This window comes from Bactrocera tryoni, chromosome 4, assembly GCF_016617805.1.
Source record: "Bactrocera tryoni isolate S06 chromosome 4, CSIRO_BtryS06_freeze2, whole genome shotgun sequence".
NCBI lineage: Eukaryota > Metazoa > Arthropoda > Insecta > Diptera > Tephritidae > Bactrocera > Bactrocera tryoni.
This window is the reverse complement of record NC_052502.1, coordinates 59,319,459-59,338,723: the sequence shown is the minus strand read 5'-3', so window position 1 is coordinate 59,338,723 and position 19,265 is coordinate 59,319,459. Positions and strand designations below refer to the sequence as shown.

Here is a 19,265-nt window from a genome sequence, read left to right as displayed (position 1 = left end):
ATCGCTTTATACACTTACCATCTTACCTTTACATGGGAAATTCCGGTTAAGTCCACCGCAAGGCCCGTTGATCATGTGCTTCCGTACCGTTTCAAATAGAATTGCCACTCAACCGAATACAACATTGAGTTTCGCATATATATATTATTTTTGGTGATTATTGATAGATTCGTCAATTTTTGTTTGAATACTCGTTCAAGGAGATCGTGTCTATGTGTTGAAATTTGATCGGGGTCTAACAGGTCAGTGATGTCTTTTCAGGTTGGATTGCACGTGAAAGTAATGAAGAGATAAGTCATAGCATATTGGGCGTACTCGTTCATTTGTCGAGGATGGCCGGTGTACGTTGCTGGCAAAATCACCATCAATATTTGCAGCATTTCTAACATTATTAAGGGGGAACCTGCTTTAGAAGCTTCAAAAAATCGATTTGTTTGTTTGCCTAAATCTCTTTAAAAATAATCTAAGAATCTGTCCCCAAAGTTATAGATGGGAATTCGAAATATTTTCGAAGCTAGAAGGGAAATAGGTACCGAGCGTCTAGCAGATATAGTATACTCAGAAAAGAAAAACTTTGAAGTCACTTTAAATCCAGTACAAAGAACTTTAAAATTAAGAATTTTTATGTATGAAAACCAGCCGTATTGAAAAATATTTAATCTCAAAGTTAACACTTTAAAATGTAAATTATTAATGTTAGCACTTTGAATATTAAAGTGAAAACTTTACATTTTAATATGCGCATTCTCGAATACAATATAAACACTTTTGATTTTAAAGTTCACACTTTTAACCCAATTTAAAAATGTTTGTATTTAAATTAAAAGTTAACACATTCAACCTCAAATTGAAAGCTTTAGCTTTTATTTTGAGAGTGAACACTTTCAAATGCAATTTAAAAGCTTTCACTATAAACTCTAAAGAAAACACACTATTTTAATTGTTTTTAATTCACATTTTTTTATTCAAATATATTTAAATTTAAATTTATTTTATATTTTATATCTATGAAATAACTTATTTATAACTCATTTATAATTCATTAAATAAAATAATTTAATTTAAAATTAAAAAATAAACCATTATATTGTTGTATCTTTTTTAATCTTGCATATGTCTTTCCATTGTTAATTTGATGTAAATTCATAGGCAGGCTTGTGAAATGTGATATGTTAATCAGTTTAAACCAATTTTGTTTTATACCAGTCTCCTAAGATTGAAAATGTGCATCAAATTTAATAATTTCAATAGGATAACATAGAACGTAAATAATTTAATTTTCGTAAATAAAAAGTTTGATTTTATAGATACAACAATTTATTTCATTCAGTAATGCTAAAAAATTATTTTGTTGATACTCGATTCCTTTATCATGTATTATAGTCGAAACGTAAACAGATTGATAGTTAATATTTTCAAAGTTCAATATTTTAGGAAAATATTCTTCTTTTGTTAAGTCCTTTGTAATAAATGTTTCAGTGTTAAAAGCATGCGGAAACCCATCTTTATACTTATGTAAAAAATTTGAAAAACAAAAAGAACTTTTCATAGCCGCTGTATAAGCAGGATTTACTCGAGATGTTATATTGTTAAAATATATTTTTGCATCTTTATGTTTTGCCTCGAAACGCATTGCCCAGACAAACTTGAGAGGACCACATTTCTCAATTGTGTGGGTAGTGCACCAAAAAATGATGTTTAGGTTTCAAATTACCGTAAAGTAGAACATATAATTGATGATGTGCTTTAATTAAATTTTTTAACTTATCTAGATCGAAATTAGAAAAACTAGAATCAAATAATAAATCTACTATTTCTATTAGCAACACCAACAGTTTCCAATGCTTCACGTCTGGTGAAATTAAATCTCCTATCATGAGTGGAAGAAAATTTGTAAAGCATAAAACCTCACTAGCTGTCATTTTTAAGTTGAAGTTTGAATTTGAAATAACATTTCCGATTGTAGCAGAAACTGTTCCTAGTAAATCTGATACCATGCTTTGTGTATTTAAATTATCTTTTCTTGGCATGGTACTTTTTGAATATAGTTGCAGACATAAAGCTAAAGACTTATTTTTTAAATCCGTTATGGTTTGTTCTCTATTTATATGAAATTGTGAACTTGTGTCTGGCATTGTTACTATGATAGGTTCATCTGATAAAATGGGTTCATCTAACCTAATTCCGGAGGATGTGGCGGGTAACTCTGTTGGTGTTTGTAAAGTGTAAATTATATTATTATGAGTTAACAAATGTCGCTTTAACTTTCTAACTTCAGTTCTCGTTAGAAAAAATTTGTTTACATTTATTTTGTTCGCATTGAAGTTTATCTCTATTTGACAATAAATGCATGTGTTTTAAATTGTCTTATTAGCACATCAACACTTTTAAATAACTGAAAACATCTGAAACATTAATACATTATTACAATCGAAAAATTTACAAAATTTAATTTTTTTCATTCATGTGTGTTAACAATGAAGTAAGATTTGAACTTTTTAAATCAAATTTTGAATCTAATTCATAAAAATACTTTTGGATAAACATCCATGGCATTTCGCAGATCTTTGGATATTTAAGATTAAACACGTGAAAGATTTTAAAGCATATATCCAAACTTTCAATAAAAGAATTTAGTTTGTACAAAGTTTTGTCAAAGTAAATGTAAAAGGTTTTAAGATCGTCCTCAGAGTCTCCTACCACAATTATAAACGGCTGTACAGTCAATCTATTATAAAAATATTTACCGATAATTTCTTTTATTCATATTGAGAATCGCTAATTGTTGTTAACTGCAATACGAAGCTTTCATTGTTCTTCTTCTTCTTAATTGGCGTAGACACCGCTTACGCGATTATAGCCGAGTTAACAACAGCGCGGCAGTCGTTTCTTCTTTTCGCTACGTGGCGCCAATTGGTTATTCCAAGCGTAGCCAGGTCTTTCTCCACCTGGTCCTTCCAACGGAGTGGAGGTCTTCCTCTTCCTCTGCTTCCCCCGGCGGGTACAGCGTCGAATACTTTCAGAGCTGGAGTGTTTCCGTCCATTCGGACAACATGACCTAGCCAGCGTAGCCGCTGTCTTTTAATTCGCTGAACTATGTCAATGTCGTCATATATCTCGTACAGCTCATCGTTCCATCGAATGCGATATTCGCCGTGGCCAATGCGCAAAGGACCATAAATCTTTCGCAGAACTTTTCTCTCGAAAACTCGCAACGTGGACTCATCAGTTGTTGACATCGTCCAAGCCTCTGCACCATATAGCAGGACGGGAATTATGAGCGACTTATAGAGTTTGGCTTTTGTTCGTCGAGAGAGGACTTTGCTTCTCAATTGCCTACTCAGTCCGAAGTAGCACCTGTTGGCAAGAGTTATCCTGCGTTGGATTTCTAGGCTGACGTTGTTGGTGGTGTTTATGCTGGTTCCAAGATAGACGAAATTATCTACGACTTCAAAGTTAGGACTGTCAACAGTGACGTGAGTTCCAAGTCGCGAGTGCGACGACTGTTTGTTTGATGACAGGAGATATTTCGTTTTGCCCTCGTTCACTGCCAGACCCATTTGTTTTGCTTCCTTGTCCAGTCTGGAGAAAGCAGAACTAACAGCGCGGGTGTTAAGGCCGATGATATCAATATCATCGGCATACGCCAGCAGCTGTACACTCTTATAAAAGATGGTACCTTCTCTACTAAGTTCTGCAGCTCGAACTATTTTCTCCAGAAGCAGGTTGAAAAAGTCACACGATAGGGAATCGCCTTGTCTGAAACCTCGTTTGGTATCGAACGGCTCGGAGAGGTCCTTCCCGATTCTGACGGAGCTTTTGATGTTGCTCAACGTCAGCTTACACAGCCGTATCAGTTTTGCGGGGATACCAAATTCAGACATCGCGGCATAAAGACAGCTCCTTTCATTAGCCTCTTTAATGATGGCTTTCTTTTTTGTATTTCCATCTACGCTAAATCTTGCTGAAGGCAACAGAACTGAATTGAGAAGAGTTGTAAAAATGTAGTCTTGAAAATCTAAAAAAAAATTATTTAGTGTTATTTTATTAATTTAACAACAACTTACCAATTTTTTTCGTCGTTTTTGCTTGTTTCAAAAGATCTATTGATTGCTGATTCCGTATGTTGGCATAGTAGTAGTTCACTATCTTGGTGTTAAAATTATCCCACTTTGGTGGATAAATCAAATTGAAATCTAGATGAATCTAAAAAATAAAAAATATAAAAATTTTTATATCCTTGAATTTTGTGTTAAAGTTCTTTTTAAATACCAGAAATGGTGCTCTGGAGTCTTTTAAAATTGGCCACTCCTGCAAAAAATCAGAATTCGAAAGCTTTGCCAAATCCTTCTTCCGAAATGTAAATGTTTTTTGCCATTTGTCAATAGCCTCATCCCAATTATTGACATCTTTTTGAAGCGAAGTTTTTTAACATAACGACAGCGTTTCGTCAACTTCAACATTTTCGTCTACTAATGGATCACGTACTTCACTCGAAAGAGATCTTTCCGCAGATGGACTACTCTTTCTAATCTTTCTCTTTAAGTTAAAATATTTGGAATAGAGCTTGCCTGATGGGTTTTTTTCTTTGACGAGGAATGTAGTAATAATCTTGAAAAAAATCAGTTTACAATAAGATCTTTTAAATATATCGTTTTTAATAATACCTGGGACTCTTTTTCATTGGGAAATAAACCAATTATTTCTTCCACAATACTAGCAAGGTGTTCTGGTCTAAGCTTTGTCTTTATAACATGACATCTTCTAAAATTATTTTAATGAGGGCATCGCGTTGCTTATTCGTAAAACATGCCCATTCCTCATAATATTGAATAAGTTGTTTTCCGGCTGAGTTATCGTTTAAAAAAATTGAAAGGGGCTGCAATGAAATTTATCATAAAATTTAATACAAAACCTTTTACTGTATATTCTTACCTGTGATCCAAATGCGTTTCGTATTGAATTATTTGAAGAACAAGGAGAATATTTGTGACGGTTTTTTTCTAGCCAACCAACAACTTTAGAAGTCTGGCTCAACGTTTCGTCTTCTATTCCAAACTGAAAAAATAAGTTTGCTAAATTATAAACGTAGTAATATTGAAATGGTAATTGTATCTATATTATATCTATATTATATATATAAGCTTCAAAATTAATATTATATTTACCTTTGACTTGCGCCAGAAAAACAACTTTTCTCTAAACTCTGCTCGAAGACCAATATTATTTACTGCTGCCGCAATTTCTTCTTTCCACAAATATTTTAAGCTTCGAAAAATTATTCCAGCATCTAAGGTACATTAATAATAATGCATAAGTGATAATATTGCCGAAGAATTTTTACTTACTTTTTAGGCCAAGAAAAAGTGTTTCCAGATCAAACTCCTTTAGCAGATTAAGGAGATCCGTATCTTCCTCAACACACGTGTACGTTAAATCACCCTTCTCATTAATTTGGATATCGTTGCCAAAAATTCGCAGCAAGTCGTTTTCCGGTATAATTTTACCCTGACTGGTCATTCTTATATCTTGTTTACACTTCTAAATTCTTAAATGTCAAAGTGAACACGTTAAATAGAAGGTGAAATAGAAAGTGACACTTTGATTTAAAAAGTGAACAGTTTAGATTTCAAAGTGAACACGTTTAAATAGAAAGTGCCACTTTGATTTAAAAAGTGAACACTTTAGATTTCAAAGTGAACACTTTTAAATAGAAAGTGCCACTTTGATTTATATTTTTCTAAAGCACCACAATGTGTACAAACTTTGTTCATTGCTCCGATCACTACGTCCTTGTGATTTCTCTAATCATCATCCTTATTGTACTTGAACGCCACAAGATTTAAATCTATTTATTTTCGTAATTGAGCTATTCGGTTACGATTGGCATCAAGTCTTTGCGTACGTTTTTGGATTGTTTTGGTAGCTCGCGATGAATATTTTTTTCACTATCTTATTGAAGCCGTGCTCATTTGCTCCTTTTCTAACATTCTTTGATTTGGAGGTTTTTTTTACCAATACTTGCTTTTTTGGGTGTCATTTTTTATTCATTACAATGATTCTGTGAAGAAACATGATTCGTGAAGAAAAATACATTTTTCCGTTGTTACAATCAATTTTAAACGCATGAGTAAACGGATACATTCGCGGCGCTACAGCTTTCCTAAAAATCCTTAATTATTTACTTTAATATACTTCAATATACATACTCCATTGTACTTAAAAATATTTCATATCCAACTCATGCGTCAACATAAATTTTGTATATAAAACAATAGAATATCATCATAGTAAATAAAAACTGTATTTGACAGTTCAAAAAAAAATACTCCGATCGTCACCAAACTTTACAGGATTACTCGTTAGGTCAATCTAAAGATTTCCTGAAAGTTTCACTGAAATTGCAACATACAGACACACTTTCTTTTTATATACATATGTAAATAGATATAGGAATATAAAGATAATATCATGCACCAAATTTTGTCAATATTATTTAACTTCTGGTGTAAGAAGTTAGTTAATTGTCACTCTTGTGGTAGTTTTCAATATAAACTTTATACGGGAGTGGTCTTGGTTATTATCTGATTTCATATATTGTTTTGCATTGTAAAACGAAGTGCTATAAACTCTTATTCTTGGTAAGTCTAGTCATTCTAGCTTTGGTGGTTTAATAGATAAAAACTTATAAGGCAAAACTCTCAGAGTTCTACTTCGCTATTTCGATTTACTGTATCACATATCAAATTTGTACTTATAGTAGTATGCGGCCTAATTATAGCACATTAAAAGTTTTCGCTTAATGCTAGTTTCTACAAGATATCTCAGTTTTTACTTAAATTATCGCTAATTATATAAGGTATGGGCTTTATATTTTTTCGCTGGTATCTTAAATTTAAGTTTTATATAGTACACTATTTAATGAATCAGCAATGACACTGAATCCTAAATACGTACGTTTTAAATCATATTCGACATGACTATAGTATACACTTATAACCAATTAAGAACCAATTACATGATGCAGAACGCTTATTTCACTTTCAGTCCTTTCAGCCTCGCTCAAAATATGACATTTATTCAAATGTATCTCTTTTCATACCAGTGGGCAAAATTCAAAAGCCAAGTCAGAAATATCTGGAAATCGTTTCATTACAAGTTGATTGTGCTATCATTTAAAGTTGAAGTGATTATTTTATGAAACAACCTAAACCAAATCTTCGAACGTTGCTATTTATAGAATAAATTCGTTATCTTCCTTCGGTATTTTTTAATAATGTGGTAATATGTATGTGCGGTTAATACTAAATATTTAACATTTTTACTTTAGAGTATTATATCGAGATATCTTAAGTACTTACAACCGTACTTTCAACCGTACTTTCAATCAATGTTTTTATCGCATATTTATTTTCATACCCTTTCAACATATTGCCACAGGGAATTATAGTTTTTTTAACCTAACGGTTATTCGTATAATCTAAAATTAATCGATATAGATATATGGGGGTATACATATAAGTACATACTAGGGTGTTTTTTATGAACTATTAATTTTTTTCAGTCCCGTCACGAAATTTCCTTGGAAATACCCTAAAAAAATTCTCTGAAAATTTTAGCCCTTTATATTAACATTAAAAACTGGACCAAGGCCTGCAAAAATTTTCCATAGAAAATACACTACAATCGTGAGTTTTATCTTTAAATTCTTACAGATCAGAGGTATTTTATGGCATCGCTTTGACTTTAGACGCATATTTCTCAGAATTGTTCACTCTACAAAAGTGCCCAACGCAACAAAGTCGTAACTCACACCAGCGAGGTAGTACGGGGCTCTAAACCCGATTTTTCCAAGAATTTCGCATTTTTTTGTATATATCTCGTCTTTCGAATATTGGATTCTGATCAGTTTTTGGTCGTTAGTCAATTTGAGCGGAACAAACCATGCACACACCTTTCGTAAGCTTAAATGTTCGGTCAATTGGTCAAAATGCGATAATTCGATGTTTTGGAGATGTTCAATTCCATTTCCATAAAATTCAAATATAATTTTGGCAGATTTTTGATGAATTCACGGACAGTTCCGATGGAATTTTCGGTTATCACGGATTTTGATTGACCCACATGTTCATCGTAATTTATGTCCTCACGACCACTTTGAAAACGTTGTAACCACTCGTGCACTCTGCCACGGGATAGACAATCATCGCCATAAACTTGATTCATCACTTGAAACGTTTCGGTAAAAATTTACTAATTTTCAAACAAAATTTAATGTTGGATCTTTATTCAAAGCTCATTTTCGCACCGATAACACAAACATACTGACACTTAAAACGCAATAACTTCACTTCCAATCAATGAAATGTCATGAAATTCTCACCGGACAATCGATAAAGATAGCAGATTCCAACGCAATAGTTGACATATAGATGGCGCCACCAGGGGGCGCTTGATTCAAAAAGTCCTGTTTACTTTAGAACCCACCTTGTACGTAGCAAGAGCTATCTACGTAGAATTCAATTACCTAAAAGCACAGCTGAGCCTCACATACGAGCAATTTTAGTACATATCTGGGTGTGTGTCTTGATGATATGTTATTACGGTAAACTATAATTTAAACAAGCATTCCAGTATGCGCGTCATTAATCAAAGGAGTGTGGACAAAGGAGAATACCCCGCAAGAACTAAGATGATTAAATTTACATGTGTTAATACATTTAAAGGAGGGCTTAAATTCGCACGAAACCAACGGATACTCTCTAGATAGAAACTCATATTTACAATGGCATTCACATCTGTTGGCCTGTAGAAAAGTTTCGAAGTATTTCGAACCAACTTAATTAAAATAAATATAATCCCAATAACAAGAACTTTAATTCTCCGGCAGTGTTTATCTGTCTCTTATGTTATGTTGTGTGTTAACGCCACTGAGTATATAAAAGGTGCGTGGAGTCCCTACGCGCGGATGAAGTTATACTTCTTATTGATATTCCAAAAAATGCATATCATTTTGTATGAAAGAAAACTAGAAAACTTAAATTCACATTTTATAAATTTATTATGCACATAAAATGAAGAATAAAGCAAAGTCTAAATGAAGGAACTTTGACTAGAAAAGTAGTTCTGTCTCTTCGTTGCGGAATAGAATATGCAGCGTAATCATCTATCTTTTGTAATCCATCAACACGCGTTGAAGGCCCAGCAGTTATCTGTGAATTGACGACCGTTGATTCATCAGTTGTTATAGATGCTCCCGCAAAGATTGATGGAACAGCAAACGTTGAATCTTTTTTACGCGCTTTCTGATATTCCGCAGCTGTTTTCCTCTCCCTCGATTGACTGCCAGCTATCATTTCCAATTTCAAATGAATTTTTCAAGGACCAACGCAGGGTATTTCAACAAAAGGTCACATAAAATAGTTGAGAATTCGCAGAAATGAAAGACAAACGAAAGAAAAAGAAGTATAACTTCAATAATGCACAAGCATACAAACATACATATGCGCACACATGTGAATAGTCCTCTTCATCGCGGGTCGATTTGCAAAAAAAGTAAATGAAGACTGACCAGAGAACTTAAAAGTATAGAGAAAGTATAGAGAAGGTGCAGGTTCGACTGCGAACATTTGATAGATTCATATTAGGGAATTCACCGCATTTGTTAACATTGTAGGTCGGAATTCGAATCGCAATTTTAACATTTTTTACAATTCTCTCACATATTCTAACCGAGAAGACAGAGAAGAGACAGAAATATATGTATTTATAAAACGATTTCTTTGATATTCCATAGGATGAAAATATGTATGTGGAACTCTTTTATTTTTGATTTATTATTTTTCAAATTATTTAATGCTAATTTGATCTTATTTTATAATAACTCATTTTAAATATATAAAAGATTTACCTTAACATTATGATGATATTTTCATGATTCATACGCAATGCACGAATGTGAGCAATTTCGTTTTGCCGTCGGCATTTCAATTTCTCATGCTTCAATTTTTGCTTTCAACCAAGAAATCGCTTGTATGTATGTATGTTCAATATATGCCTTTGCGTTTTGCCGTCGACATTTCCATATTGACATGCAAAAGTAATTATGTATTTCATTATTTCGTTTTGGCCCAATTTTGTATATTAAGACAAGTGTCAATAATTGCGCCAATTTTCATAAAGTTGGAAATTTTGCGCGAATAAGACGTGTGCGGGTTAAGTCGTGAATTTTACTTATATTAATTAATTTGAAAGTGCCGAAAAATGCGAAACGAAATTTCAATAAATTTCAATAAATTTAAGTAAATTTACATGCATTTTCATTTATATTTAATTGTCAATAAATTTTTAAAAATTATTTGCCCTAGTTGTCCATTTTTTATTTTCTCACACATTTCAGCCGATTTTTGTATAGAAATTTGACCGGCGTAGAAGCAAAATGCGAAACAATCATACATACATATATTATGTCGTTTGCACATTTGTCTGTATGTTTGCGAAAGCAAATGTTCTACAAAAGCATATTTCTATACTTAAACAAAATTATTAGAACCATCGTATGTTTCTTATGTATGTACATGCATAACCAAACCATACTTAAGTCAGCGCAACCTAAGTGTCAATGGTGGTGTTGGTGGTAAGCGCTTGGAAAGTCAAGATGCTACCACAGGTTGGAATCTCGACAGAATAAATTTTTAATTTTTTGCTTTTAACATCGTATACTATACAAATAAATATTTTTCTTACCAATAGAAATTAAATTTATCACAGCAATATTATGTATATGTGCATTATGTATATTGCTGTGATAAATTTAATTTCTATTAGTAAGAAAAATATTGATTTGTATAGTGTACGATGTTAAAAGACATACATCTTCTATCCTATCTTGTGTATCTGCATATGCTCATATGAGTGTATGTATACGCATGTGCGCGTTCAGAAATTGAAATCATATTTTCATCAATTATCAATATACTTATTACACCTGCGCGCATTGACTTGCATGTTCATACATTCATATATACTTATATGTACATATATTTGCATACATTGCCGAATAATGCATAAGCATACAAACATACATATGCGTACACATATGAATATGTCACCAACAAAAAATTGATATTCACAAGTCAATATGGCAGCCAAATTGGCGAAGAACAAGTGTAGTAAATTTTACAACAAAAACGATTTCATTCATGAACGCAGGTGCAAATTCCACAAGCGATCTCGCTTCATTCATAAAAACAGAGGCCGTAACATCTCCCCGAGCATGCCTTTGCCAACAAGTCGTCTTTTCGCGACGATGGTAAAAGCTAAAAATCATAAATTGCACAACTTTCTGGTGCTTCTCGCAAAAATCTGCGTCGATATGTATTCACGATCATACGTATACATACATACATATTTACTGCATGTTTGTAGGCGAAGCTGCTACAGCGGCAATGGGTGACAATCCATACATTACTTTACTTATGCCATAGAAATTCTATTGCTACAAATATGGAAATGACAACGAAATAATGCAAATATGCATATTTCTAAATGTCATTAATTTCTTTGAAGAAATGAAAGGAATGAATGATCCTGAGAAGTATAGTCTTAACTTTTCAACGGCCAACGCAGAGCATTTCAACCAAAAGGAATTTATTCATTAAAATCACCACTCAGAAGTCGTTTTATCCGTTGTAAGCGAACGATTTTCGAAGAAACACATATGCCACAAGACAAAATTAGAAATGAACTTCTTAAACCTAACGCTGTCAGATAAAACGATATACTTCGTTATTGCGGGTCGATTTCCAAAAAATGTAAATGAAGACTAACTACAGAAATGATCCTGTAAAGTATAGTCTTAATTTTTCAACGTTCAACGCAGAGTATTTCAACCAAAATATACGCAAGATAGTTGAAAATTCGCAGAAATGAAAGACAAACGAAAGAAAAAGGAGTAAAACTTCAATAATGAACAAGCATACAAACATACATATGCGCAGCAGCAACAAGGAAAGAGGTAACAATCGGTAACATTTCTTTCATGCATAACCAAACCATTATTAGGACAACGCAATTCAAGTGTCAATGGTGGTGTTGGAGGTAAGCGCTTTAAAAGTTACGACGAGCACGTAGGTTCGAATCCCAACAGAATTTATTTTTAATTGAATATGTCACCAACCAAAAATTGAAGCATTGTTTCACAAAAACAGCAAAAGCATAAGCATGGCAACATTGTGTTGTTGGTAGAAAAGCCGAGCTGTGCCGAAAGAAACGAACAAACGATCGCCGATTGTCACCGCTTCGCTTGCATATTAAGCAAGGTTGCGTTAGATTCATATTGAGCAAGGTTGCGCAACCTTAATCTATCGCAACCTTTTCCGAACTCGTATAAGACGTATAACTTCAAAAATGTAAAACAAAATGCCTTAACTAATATACGTGAGGATAAACCTCGACCTTTAACATTTTTACACCCCGAACATGGTATATTGAGTTTGCCACAATGTTTGTAACACTTAGAAGGAAACATCGCGGACTATATAAAATTTATAACTAAATGATCAGCGTGATGAGCTGAGTCTGTTTAGTCATGTTCACCTGTCTATATATAGCCGAACTAGTCCGTCAACCAGACTTATTGCTTGTATGGAAGACTTTTTCATTTGATGAGATATCTTCATAAAATTTAGCGTGGATTATTATATAAAGCATGTAGTTTTCATATCGGATACATATTGTTTGCAGCTGCAATACAAACTGAGCTATTGAAATCTAGTTTTTCTAGGAAGCCTTTTATATTTGTGATGGGTATTATAGCTTAGGTGCAACCGAAGTTAACATATTTTCTTGTTATCTTTCAATTCCTTTGATTTGTTGTAACAAATACACAACTATGAACATTTTCGAATGAGTTCCCATTTAGTCTTGTTTGGACACTCTCAGCACACAGACCAAATACTCAAAGCAATGTTAACTGTTAATCGATTTGTGCTAATTTGCAATTTTTCACTGATTACTGCTTACCCACCACTTCAATGGAATATTCAGCAATAAATAAATCTTTCATGCGAGTTATTGTATCCAATGATCAACTTCCTTGAAAAACACGCATACTTTTTATTTGGAATGAGGAATATACGCTTCGAGTGAGATGCTTCTACAGTTACAGAAATACCAACAACTGCTCTTCGAATTTTGCGCTGAAATGCGTTTGCTCAATGTAATCGCCATTTACCGAGACTACTTGAAGAACGGATACTTCTACACGTTCAGCTATTTTAGGAGGTTTCATCTTCAACGGAAGACACTGCATGAGGATTACTTCCCAAATCGGATAAAGGACTTAGAAGGTGTCGCCATACGAATGGCTCCCGATCAGTTAGAGCCATGGAGCCTTGTGTGGTGAAATAGTAATGGTGACACAAAGATCGGCGGGTTTTTGACGAGATTTGTTCGGAGTTCGCTAAACGTAGTAATGGTACGGTTAGCTACCCCATGGCAGTCACGATAGAAAGGGCTCCAACGTTAACAGAACTGATGTTTTGATTGCAAAATAACTCAATCGACATAGTGGCTAGCACAACGACGGCTAAGTCTTCCGACACGGATGTATCGGCGGTTATATTGACTATCGACTGGATAATTAAGCTGCCCTTGCCCGCACAAATACCTGATAGCGAAATATTTTTGAAGCTTCTCAATTCATCATTGGGCTTGCTCCTTTTCATACTACTTTTTGTGTTTTCTCTAGTACTCACCGTGGAAGCTCTACTTTTACAACGGCGTACCGCAACTGAAAATTTTCTCTTCTTCTCTTGGTTACTGAATAATGTGGTGCTACGCAGTGTTATCGTATTATCGGACAGTCGTCGTCTTCAAAAGTTGGTGTTTCAGCAAAATTAATTAAACGTTTCTTATACATGACGCTTTCCTTAAGCGGGATTTTCATGAGTACCTTGATATCTGCCGGCCTACTATCGTATCTGACTAGTCCTGTTCGATATCCACGAATCAACACTTTCGAAGAATTCCTAAAGTCCGATATAACTATCAAAACAAGCCAAGAAGGCTACAGGGCTCTTGATTTATATGTGAGTAGACGCAACCTGAAGATAGTAAAAAAAAAGTTTATTTCTTCGAACTCGCTGGAGAAACTGCAACGGCAGCGTACATATTTAGATACCCGTTACGGTTATACAATGTTCAGTAATCTATGGGATGTCTTGGCTAGATATCAGGCTTATTTGCCACAACCGTTTTTTTATGTGAGCAAACAACTTTATATAACTAAAGGAATGCCACTGGTTATGCCGCTGCAAAAACAGTCGATTTACAAAGAAGCTTTCAATATAATGATAAATCGATTACATTCAGTCGGACTGGAAAAGGCAGGTGTATGAGGATATGATAGTGGCAAAGAAATTGAAAACCTCATATCGGATGGAGGGTGTGCGAAATGCAAGATTAGATTTTGAGGACTTTTACTGGTTGTGGTGGCTCTATGGTATTGGAATAGGCATATCTACCCTGGCTATTTTCACTGAGCTTTGAGCACAATAAAAGTGGAGCAAAAAGAGCAGAAGATATTGAGGAAAAGAACGGTAAGATGGCGGGTGAAAAGAAGGTAATACAATTTAATTATGCTCGCCCCCGCACCATCTCCATACACATATACGATCCAGTTATAAATATTTAATATATATAAATTAATAGAGCAAAATTTCATTGAAATATATATAAAAAATATTTAAAAAAAATAAAAAAAATACTTCATGGAAACTCTTTTATAATAAATTATTACTTATTCAACACAAATTTAAGTTAAAAATTCGGAAAATCGGAATCTTGCAGTCAGATATAGATACATATGTGTTTAAAAAGAGATCTACTCAATCCAACTTCTCACAGCCGAATAGTCCTCAAAACAAATGTCTCATGTGGATTTAAGTTACAGGGCTAGGAGACAGTATCATATTTAGTCAAAGTGGTACCACGACTCTTCTTATCTTTAGCCTTACCCCAATAAGTTCGACTAGTCAATTTCATATATCTTTATTACAATTATTTTTCAACAAAAATTCACATCAAAAGCAATCAGTAGTATACTTAAAGATAAACAATTCAAGATTTCCTTAATCTTTGATTAGTGAAAAGATTATCCGAAATTAGCCAACCTAAGGGCTGTCACATCGGTTGATAATTATTCGCTCTCTATTCTGCTTAGCCAGTATCTTCTTTGCCGCTCTGTCATAACACCAAAGTTCAACAAAGAACACCAGAATTGATAGACCTACACCGACGCCATACAACCACCACAGCCAGTAGAAGCTACTTAAGCCCAAACTTTCACTTCTCACATCGTTTACTGGATTAGTGGTGTTCAGTTTTTTTGCCGCCACCATGTCGTCATACTCTTGGGCGGTCCATAAATCCAACAACCCCACGCTTTGTATTTCATTGATCATATTATTGAGTGCGTCCGTGTAAATTGAATTCTTCTGCAATGGTATGGCTATCGGAATACCCTTACTTACATATATACCTTCATTCACATAAAAAAACGGTTGCTGCAAATGAGATTGATACTTGCTCATGACAGACCACATCGGGCTGAGTATTGTGGAAGCATACCGAGGATCCAATATTGGTCATTGCCGTTGGATTTCTTCAAATGAAGGCACAATATCCAGTATGTCATCTAACATTTTAAGATTTTCCGGTGGCAAATATCTGGGAAGCAAGCTATACTCATATTTGCTCATTTTCACTTTTATTCCCGAGTGGTACAGCTCTGCGAAATGCTTTATACGCGGATAGCGAAGACTGCTAGTCAGATATGATTGAAGACTTGCAGATATTAAGGTACTCATAAATATTCCACTTAAGAAGAGTATTATATATAAGAAGCGTTTCAAGAATCTCGCTGAAAGTCCTACTCGAACGTACGACGGTTGGCCAATTATCCCTCGAAGCACTACGTTGATAAGTGTCCAAAGGAAGAAGAGAAAACTTTCGGTTGACGTTCGGCGTTGCAAAATCAAACTCTCAATGGTGAGGACAGAAGAAAATATAAAGAGTAGGCTGAGCAGTAATAGACCCAACACTGAATTAAGAAGGAACACAAAGATTTCGCTGTCGGGCATTCGTGATGGCATAGGCAGCATAATTGACCAATCCACTGACAGTACAGCTGTGCTTATGTCTATAAAGCTGTTTAATTCGCCCGCAATCGCGAGTCCACTAACTACATCAATTGTATCATTTTGTAAAAGGGAAACCCAAGTTCCAAATTCTATAAAGACATCTGTTTCCACAGGCAAGGGATAAGAAAGTGTGGCGTTATTGCGTTTAGCGAATTCTCGCAAGATTTTAGTAAAAAAGCCACTGATCTGTATGTTACCGTTCCGATCACGCCACACAATAGTCCAAGGCTCCAACTGATCGGGCAGAGTTCGTAAAGCAATGCCTTTTAAGTCGCTTATGCGATTTGGGAAGCAATCCTCGTCCATTGTTTTTCGTTCAAGATGAAACTCCGGAAAATAGCTGAACGTGTAGAAGTGTCCGTCCTTCAAGTAGTCCCGATAAATGGCGATTACATTAAGCAAACGCATTTCAGCGCAATATTCGAAGAGCAGTTGTTGCTGTTTCTGAAACTGTATACGCTTCCTACTCGTTGCCGCGGTATATTCCTCATTCCAAATGAAAAGCATTCGAACATTTCGCCTATTTTGAAGGAGATTGAGCATTGCTTCCAAAAGCTCAGCAGAAAATCTCTCCGGTAGGCAACGGATTAAAAGCAATTCATTGCTGGCTCGCTTGGAAGGTGAGCTAGAGCTGTCCGCATTCAATAGCTTAACGGTCGTGTTAGTGCTGAGTATTTTAATATCCTCATCACGGAGGCAGTTAGGATGGGAGTTGTAGGCGTTCATAACGATAACTGTGTTAATTTCCCGTTCCAAATAAATTTTCCTCAGAATATAACTTATGCTTGAGGCATTTGAAGAGTTCCAATTCAAAGCTGGATAACCCATCAGCAGTGGCAAACTGTAAAGTAGCAATATATTGCCGGAAGTTAACATTTAAGCTTCAACACACTTTCTGAGAACGCACTTAAAAGACTGATTTACGGTTTATTGTTTCGTTGCGTTTTATACAATGCTGCATTTTTGTCCTTCGAATAGTTTCAATTTCCTAATGGATTACAGGAACTAAAAGAAAAGTTGTAATATGAAATTAATATGATGAACGATGTTATCTCATCGAAAATAAATGCATAAGTATCGGTGAAGAGTGTCATCAGAGCATAAGAAGGCAAACGCGGCTTGATTGATTACGTCAGGCAATTATTTGTACTTAATATATCACGGAAGGGTTATTGGCGATGGACGTGAGCCAAAAGGATATTTATGACCGGTTTGGGGAGTTATTTGCATTAAAAGTAACAATTGAATGCCATTTGTAATGATTCTCCCATAATTATATTCACACAAAGTTGTTTTTTGTGGAACTGGTAACATATGATCATAGCCAGTGCTGTCTGCGAATCATATCCTGGACAACATCCAAACTGCCAAAACTCCTAAAGTGCTCTAAAACTCAACTATTTCATCGTAAGCTTTTTAAATCCACTTTATGCCTTTCGTAACGTTTCAGTATAAGATATAGATAAACAATACAGGTATTATTGTAATTAAGGTGGCCAGGTTTTAACTATGGCCATCAAAGAGCGAACATGTAACCCATTAAATTTTTATTGGATAAAAACGGTGAACTTCAAAAGAAGCGCTAAAAATCAAGTCAAGTAAGAACATACAATCTTCCCTCAGCTATTAGGCCTCAATTTCAATACGTATATATAGCATACCTCTATAAATAATATACTTCAAGCTTAGTAATACATAGAATAGCTACTGGTTATCATCTATAGTTGCATCGTGAGACTGTTCCCTATTCGGCGGGTCCTTACGCAAAAGTTCAGCTCTTGCTCTCATATGTACGAAAGTGATCTTTCGCCAATGCTCAAAATGACTCGCATCAGCTGCCCCCATCATCATCTTGTTAAGTGCAAGTTGTTTAAAGTGGCAGGTTGAAGACCAGTAAATGCACTTAGACGAGACCTTCTTGCATAAGTTATGCCGTTAACGCAATAAAACTTTTTCTATTTTTTTTTTATTGATACCGAATGTAATAAGGCATGTTGCTTGTTAATTCTAGGAAACGCAAAATAATGGTTGAATGGCAGCTAAAACGTTGAATAGCTCAAGATCATGTTAATGGTTTCCCCACTATGGCCAAAAGTTTACTGTTGAAGCGATCCTTTAACTTGTCAACAACGAAAGCATTCGCTGTTGCAATAGTTAATGAAACTTCTACGCTGCCTGCTAAATCATCTGTAGCAAAACGAAGCTTAGTGGCTTTGTGACGTTCCTTTGCCCAACCATGAAGAGGTTCGAACAGCAATTACCCGCCTGAAGGACAACAAAGATACGAGGGCGGATGGATTGCCGGCTATTCAAATACGGCGGTGAATAAGGAGCATGCATCAGCTTTTTTGTAGAATATAGTCGGACGAAAGCATGTCCTACAATTGGAATTTAAGTGCGCTCTGCCGAATCCACATAAAGTGAGATTCCACAATCCGCGGCAGCTAAACATCGCGTATGAGGTTCTATCGAGCGTATTGTGTGAAATATTAAAGCTCACTGTCAACAAACTGATTGGACCTCATCAGAGTGGCTTTAGACCTGGAAAATCAACAACCGACCATGGGCCAAATCTTGGAAAAGACCAGTAAAAAGAGAATCGACACACACCACTTCTTCGTCGTTTTCAAAGCTGCGTTTGCCAGCACGAAAAGGAGTTGCCTTTATGCCGCTATGTCTGAACTTGATGTCTCTGCAAAACTAATACGGCTATGTAAACTGGCGTTGTGCAATCTTCTATAAGAGTGTAGTGCTGCTGGTGTATGTCGGCGATATTGATACCATTGGCCACAACAACCGTGCCGTTAGTTTTGCTTTCTCCAGAATGAATAAGGAAGCGAAGCAAATGGGTCTGGTAGTGAACGAAGGCAAAAGGAAACATCTGCTGTCATCAAACATACAGTCATCGCACTCGCGAGTGGGCACCCAAGTTACTGTTGACAGTCACAACTTTGTATACCAATATCACACCCACAATAATGTCAGCTTCGAAATCCAACGCAGAATGACTCTGGCCAACAGGTGCTACTTTGGACTGAATAGGCAACTGAGAAGTAAATTCCT

At 35.0% G+C, this 19,265-nt stretch overlaps 2 pseudogenes; both read right to left on the bottom strand.

The window, feature by feature from the left end:
* Positions 1 to 2,448: 2,448 nt before the first annotated feature.
* LOC120774622 lies at positions 2,449 to 4,824 on the bottom strand (annotated as a pseudogene).
* Positions 4,825 to 11,664: 6,840 nt separating this feature from the next.
* Positions 11,665 to 11,859, bottom strand: LOC120776210 (annotated as a pseudogene).
* Positions 11,860 to 19,265: the final 7,406 nt, after the last annotated feature.